This window comes from Chelonoidis abingdonii, chromosome 26, assembly GCF_003597395.2.
Source record: "Chelonoidis abingdonii isolate Lonesome George chromosome 26, CheloAbing_2.0, whole genome shotgun sequence".
Lineage (NCBI taxonomy): Eukaryota > Metazoa > Chordata > Testudines > Testudinidae > Chelonoidis > Chelonoidis abingdonii.
The window spans coordinates 516,870-523,533 of NC_133794.1; the positions used below are offsets into that span (position 1 = coordinate 516,870).

The 6,664-nt window shown below is 50.1% G+C and overlaps 1 protein-coding gene across 1 annotated transcript in view; it reads left to right on the forward strand.

Moving 5' to 3' along the window:
* The window catches only part of LOC142045986 (adhesion G protein-coupled receptor E3-like), a 197,033-nt gene that overhangs the window by 143,948 nt on the left and 46,421 nt on the right, over nucleotides 1-6,664 (forward strand). The gene's annotated exons all lie outside the window — the stretch shown is intronic.

The following is a 6,664-nucleotide window of genomic DNA, read 5'->3' on the forward strand; positions in this document are numbered from 1 at the left end:
AACTAGGTTGCTCCCTCAATTCAGTAAGGGCCCCACACTTTCCTTGACTTTCTTCTTGTTGCTAGCATGCCTAAAGAAACCCTTCTTGTTACTCTTAACATCCCTTGCTAGCTGCAACTCCAAGTGTGATTTGGCCTTCCTGATTTCACTCCTGCATGCCTGAGCAATATTTTTATACCTGGTCATTTGTCCAAACTTCCACTTCTTGTAAGCTTCTTTTTTGTGTTTAAGATCAGCAAGGATTTCACTGTTAAACCAAGCTGGTCCCCTGCCATATTTACTATTCTTTCTACACATTGGGATAGTTTGTTCCTGCAGCCTCAATAAGGATTCTTTAAAATATAGCCAGATCTCCTGGACTCCTTTCCCCCTCATGTTATTCTCCCAGGGGATCCTGCCCATCAGTTCTCTGAGGGAGTCAAAGTCTGTGACCTAAGGCAAAGTGACCTAAGCATTATGGTTGTATTATTTTAGGATGAATAGTTACCAGATTAATTGAAGACACCAAGACACTGAAATCTCTGCCCATTCTGATAGTAAGCAATGCTCAGTATGGGCATTACATAATTTCCATTGGGGCCAGGACTGAATTGGTGCTGGGCCCTCTGCACTGTGGTAAATTTCACCCATGAGGAATATGCTACTTGGGGAAGCAAATGATTATGAGGTGCCGAGGCTGGGCGGTGGGACAGCAAGAAGTGTCAGCAAGGCATGGTGGGAAGATAGCTCTTTCCTGTCTGCAAAACTTTTGGCTGATATGATGTCATGTAACAAGATATGCATCAGGTTGGCTTCCTGTGTTATTTTTCTGAGATAAGGATTCTGAGCTTTGCAGATCCCTCAGAGCTCATCCTTTCCTGACAGCCTCTGAGTCCCCATGGGAAACCGAGCTGACGGGAATCTGTCCACTGAGTGGAATGAAGTCAGTGGGATGAATTCAGGGGTGGATTAGGAAAGTCCAGAAGGGTCTAAGTTGATGCAACTTGCAATTACTTCTGGTCCCTCCAACACGAATGTGCCACCAACTGAGTATCTGTCCTGACAGTGAAACACCCGTAGATTCCCCGGGTTAGATTCTCTGGTGTGTCTGTGCCAAGAGGAATTGTTCATAGAGTCACAGATTTTAAGGCCAAAAAGGAACATTAGATCATCAAGTCTCCTCTCCTGTGTAACACAGACCATAGAATTTCATCCAGTTACCCTGTACTGAGCCCAGTAAGGGGTGCTTGACTAAAGCATCTTCCAGAAAGGCAGCCAGCCTGGATTTGAAGACTCAGGAGCTGGCGAATTCCCCTCTTGATCGTCATTTTGATATGCTAAATAGATTGAGCTCTTCAAGCCTCTCACTGTCAGGCATTTCTTCAGCTCTTGAATCATTTTTGTAGCTCTTTTCTGCACCCTTTCCAATTGTTCAACATCCTTTTCCAAATGTGGACCCCAGAACTGGAGGCAGTATTCCTGTTTGGGTCTCATCAATGCCATATGCAAAGGTGAAATCACCTCCCTGCTCCTACTCACTACTGGGATCACTGCTCAGTCCCTCACCTGTTGGTTGGGAGTGAGCTCCTGTGGCACTTACGCCTTGTGATGTGGCCAGCCCTGGAGCAAGAATTGTTTTACTGGCTCTTTGCTCCGGTCCTAGGTCTGCTTTGTTTTTTCTGTTAAACACACTCCTGTCCGAGCTATGGGTCTCACTAGGCAGCCCACAGCCACCAGTTTTCATGTACTGCATGTTGGGTAATAACAGGAGAGGATTCTATGCTTATAACACTAAACTGCTTTTTTATCAAGACAACTATTTGTGTGAGCACGGTAGCTAGAATCCAGGCCATGTGCACACAGACTGACTTCCAGGGGTCTCCACCAAACTCCTCCCCTCTGCAATCCGTGTTCCTCTTTCCAAGTTCCATGTGTTTGCTAGAGAGTTTGCAAGTTCCGTTCACTCAGAAGGAACTGAGGTTGCTCACCAGTGCCTCCTGGAGGTGATCAGCCCCTCTCAGGAGTAGGGCTAGCCCTGGGCAAGTATAGCAAAAAACAGATGACTCTTCTTGCATCACTTCACAACCCTTTCGATTTGGGAGCTTTCAGGAGAGTGAGGCCATGATCTCAGCAAAGTCAATGAAAAGCAGAAGTGTCAACAGTGACAAGAGAATGGATGATGCTGCGTCTATTAGTATCTGATGATAGCAGACACCATCCCAGGTGATGAGGCAAAGGAAGGACCCCTCAGGTTCCCATCCCTGTTCTCCAGCCCCACAGAGACGCCTGACCTGTGGGGTTAGTTCATGATAGACTGGAGGGATCTCTGCTCCAACCGGGGTCACTCATCAACATGGATTTCATCTCGTCACACCCTGCAATTCCCCTCCCTCCAACTGCAGCAGCAGAAAGAGGCTGACAACTGTCCAGGAACCAAGAATTCTGAATCCCAAAGCTGTGTCCCCCCAGGCATCCTGCCTCCTGTGCAAACTCTCTGCACTGGCTCCACCTTCCCTGGGTTCCTAGCTGGTTTCACTGTCTCTAGGTCAGAGGAAAGCCGCTCTGGGTCCCTTCTAACAGACTTGTCAGGGCCCCGAACACCTGGGTTGCATGTCCCAGGTCAGTGCAGCTGGGTTATAAAGGGGAATGTCTTTGTGCTTGGAAATGACCAGGGTCCCCTTCTGTGTACAGACCTTTCACAAAGTGCCACAACATAACTGGAAGTTTCCACTGTGCCTGTGTAGATGGATAAAAGCCTGATCCTGTGAAAGGGAATTTCACGGATGTGAATGAGAACATCTTCCAGGATGAGGACCCCTCATCCCTCCCTGCTGCCTGACTGCCCTTGGTTAACTTTTTTGTTTGTGTGATTGTGTTGAAAAATTCTGTGGGAATAACCCCATTTTTGGACCACCTCTGCTCTGCTCCTGCCTTTCCCTTGTCACAGAAATGGGCCCAAGGTCTCACTGACAGTTTTATCCCTTTTCTCATTGCAGATATTGTCAATAAAATGCTGCCCTCTGTGAAACACGTGGGAGATGCATCAACACTCCTGGGAATGACACTTGTAAATGTCACTCGTGATTTGGGAGGAATCACAAGGATATTTTCAAACTATGCGTAGGTAGGATGGGTAAGATACGCAACTTCAGCTACGCTATTCATTTAGCTGAAGTCGAAGTATCTTAGTTCGACTTACTTGGCCATCCTCATGGTGGCGAGTTGACTGCCACAGCTCCCCCATTGATGCTGCTTACCTTACTTTTCCCAGATCCTCCTGACCCAATTGTTCTCCAAAGGGTTATTGTAATGGGATCTCTCCATCTGCCTTTATCCAGGTTGCTGACCATTAAAGCCATTGCCCAGCTCTTCATTCCAGGCTGCACACGGAGCCTTGGTCTCCTCCAAGTCAGCCCAGCAGTCACGGTCATGGCATATTTATTCACCATCGTCAACAGACCTCAGGGAGCTTTCATCTTCCTGGTGCATTATCTCCTCAATCATCAGGTAACACCCATGCCTTTCAGCACCCACCCTGCACCTTCACCAGCCTCACAGTGGCCATTTCTGATTTTCTCAGAGTTAGTAACATAGTGCAGTGACTGTGTCCCTCACTTTCCAGGTGAAAGAGGAGTACAGGAGATGGATCAAGGGATACCGAACGTCCAGCATGAAATCTCAGACATCCAATCTATCCATGTCTGCTATCCCCACCACCAGCACCTTGATGGCTAGAGGTCCTCTGCTCTGTCCCAGTACCAGCCTGTGAAACAGTCATCTCTAGCTGGGTCTCATTACTGCTCTAATGGTGCTTTGTCCCCTGAGCAAGTCAGGATTTGTTATAAGCCAGCTGGGAATGTCATTAGTCAATCGCATCCCAATTGAGGGATATCCTTACATGTCTTAGGCACAAGCACCAAATACTCCTTTCCTAGCAGCTCCACATTCCCTCTCTTTGGCTCCACTGAGAACTCCAGTGGTCACTGATTGTCGACTGTGTCAGTGTTGTTGGCACTTGCAACGTAATTATCTGGACATATTGGATCAGGATTGTTTCCTGGGACTGAAACCTTGTCGGTCCAGATGTGTATGGGGAGATTTTGGCAAACCAGTAAAGTGCCTGAAACTACTATGACTTATTGCTAAAAGCAACCTAGTCAGCAGGCTGTAAAGTGGCCATGCAGCTTGACCAAGGCAGGGAGCAGGGTTGGGGTGCTACAGAAAGGGCAGCTTGACCCCCGCATTCTTCCTGACTAGAATTGTGTTGAAGTTGCTGATACATGCATTTTAGGAGAGCAGGATGTGCCCCAGGAATGTCTATTGGGGTCTCAAGGCTGCAAAAGCTGGAAAAACCCACACCTGGTTAAAGAGCTGGTTAATCAATAATCAGAAGGAACCTCTTGCCTGACCATTGAAACTGCTTACTTAACAACTTTTCTTTAAGAGACATGTCATTATATTACTAATGTACAAATAAGGTGAAAAGTTTGAGGTAGTTGGACACTTTTGGGACTCTCCTTCTGGTCCCCACTGACAGAGAGAAGATTTGGCCACCAGAAGCCTGCCGCTGTGTCATTCAAGAGTCACACTCAGTGTTGGTAATTATCAAGAGTTTGGGGTGTTTTACTAACCTGTTGCAGACATAAGTAAGTGCTTGAGACTAAAGTTTAGCTTTAAGTGAAAGCACTCTTGTGTTGTCCTGTTTGTGCCAGCCATCTATCGGTCGGACGGCCGTGTCTCCCCTGATTTATTTCCTGACACCACCTCACATAGTGTGAAAGTTACCAATAGCTTTGGGTTGAAAGAATCCCTGGTAACAGATGGACCATGCCCACTGAGCAGTCAGCACTTTGAGGAATATCCTTTAGGTCCTTTACTCTTATTGAGTAATGTGACAGACCCAAACCAGTGGGGTACAGGAGTCTGGTCCTGTTGGCATCCAGCGGGGGTGGGCGGGCAAAGCCCGCCCGCCACTTCTCAAGGGCTCCTCCCCGCTAAGGGGAGGAGAAGGTTGGGACTACAAGTATTATGTGGGACAACTAATGAAAAACAGGCTCGGGAGTGAGGTCTAGGCTAAACTAAGGGAACCTGATGGGACACGAGCAGAGAACCGGACATTACGCACTGCTCTCAAAGGCGTCAAGGGAGCAGTGGATACGCCCAGGACCTCCTCCGGATGGTGAAACAGAGAGGAACGGAAATAGGCCTACAGTCAAGGAAACATCGGCAACTTCCTCTCTGGTGTTGTAGATGGCTACTTTGGCCAGGGTAGAGGAGGTTGATAAGGAGAGTCGTGACTTCATGGGGCGACAGATGGGGAAAGTGGTAGATGAAGTAGGTGAGGGAAGTGCAACCAAAACGAATAGGAGGTCAAGGGAGCGGAACAGGGGCTGCCAGCAACTGGACACCAGATTATATGTGCACGCAAGGTCTCCTTCTCGCCACAAAAGGGAAGGAGTTGGGGACAGGTGAAGCATGGCCAAGTAACACCGTGCTCACGGCGTGAAGAGCCGCAATGACATCCCGGGGCCTCGGGAAGGGCAGAGTACAAGCTGGCGACGGGCTTCTCACCTCGCTGAGAGGTGGCGGAGGTCCGCATTTGGTATCGGGCGAGACCGAGGTGAGGTATGAAGGGCGTGGAGGATTGATGTTACAGATGTTTTCTCCCCTGGCGGCGGTTGGAAAGAATGACTGAGTTGTGCACGCTTGCAGTAAAAGGGTGGGGGGCCTGATTGGTTTCACTGAGCAGGGGCTATAAAAATGTCCTATGGGGCATGGGGTGGAGGTGGGCGGGGGTGCTTTGCAGGACCCGGTGATAGGTAAGCCGAGCAGCAGGCAGTAAAGTGCTGACATCCTGAATAGCGTGGGAAGTACGAGGTTGGAGAGACCATGCGCTGAGCAAGCGTCAGGGGATCATTCAGCAGCAGTTCCCCGGCGTAGTCAGGAGGTCTCCGACCTGGGATGGCCGAACAGCTCTGGCGCACCACGGGACTCCGACTGCACACGACGGCTGGGGTTGTGTAGCAGGGCTCCGGAGGAGGTCGCCCCCATAGGTGGCGAGGACCTGGTCGTAGAAAAGGCTTCCAGGTTGGAGAGGTCTTGGAGAAGACGCACCCGGAAAGGGTGGCGGAGAACTATCGGATGGAGGTAAAGAGTGCGTCGTTCAGAAGCCTCGGAAGCGGGGAGGAAGTGCACAATGACGCTCATGCAGGACTACCTGCACCATAACAGGAGCTCTGCAGGGTGGGTGGTGGAGGCCACGGACCTGAGTGGTAGGCACTTCAGGCCTCCCCCCTCCTCCAGGGGGGCAGGTGGAGAACCTGCAGAGACCAGTGCATCTGGACAAGAATCCAGAATGCCGTCGGCGGTTGGCCCAGGAAACAGAGCGGGACCAGGGTTGAGGGTACAGCAGAGCATGGACAGGACGCGAGTGATTAAGCCCAGTGCCCTGCCGAGGCAGAGGCACGGATTGTCCTATCCTATTTCCGAGCTGCTCATACCTGCTTCCAACGGTGAGTTCTCCGGCGGAGACAGATGCGGCGGCAGAAAGGTAAACGGATACAGCAGCGGACACGTGCTCCACCGGATGGTGAAGCGCGGGTGGGAGGAGTCACTGCACCGTCCCTGATAACGCCAGCAGAGCTCTTTTGACCCAGTGACCGGGCGGAGGAGCACGAGTAACAGC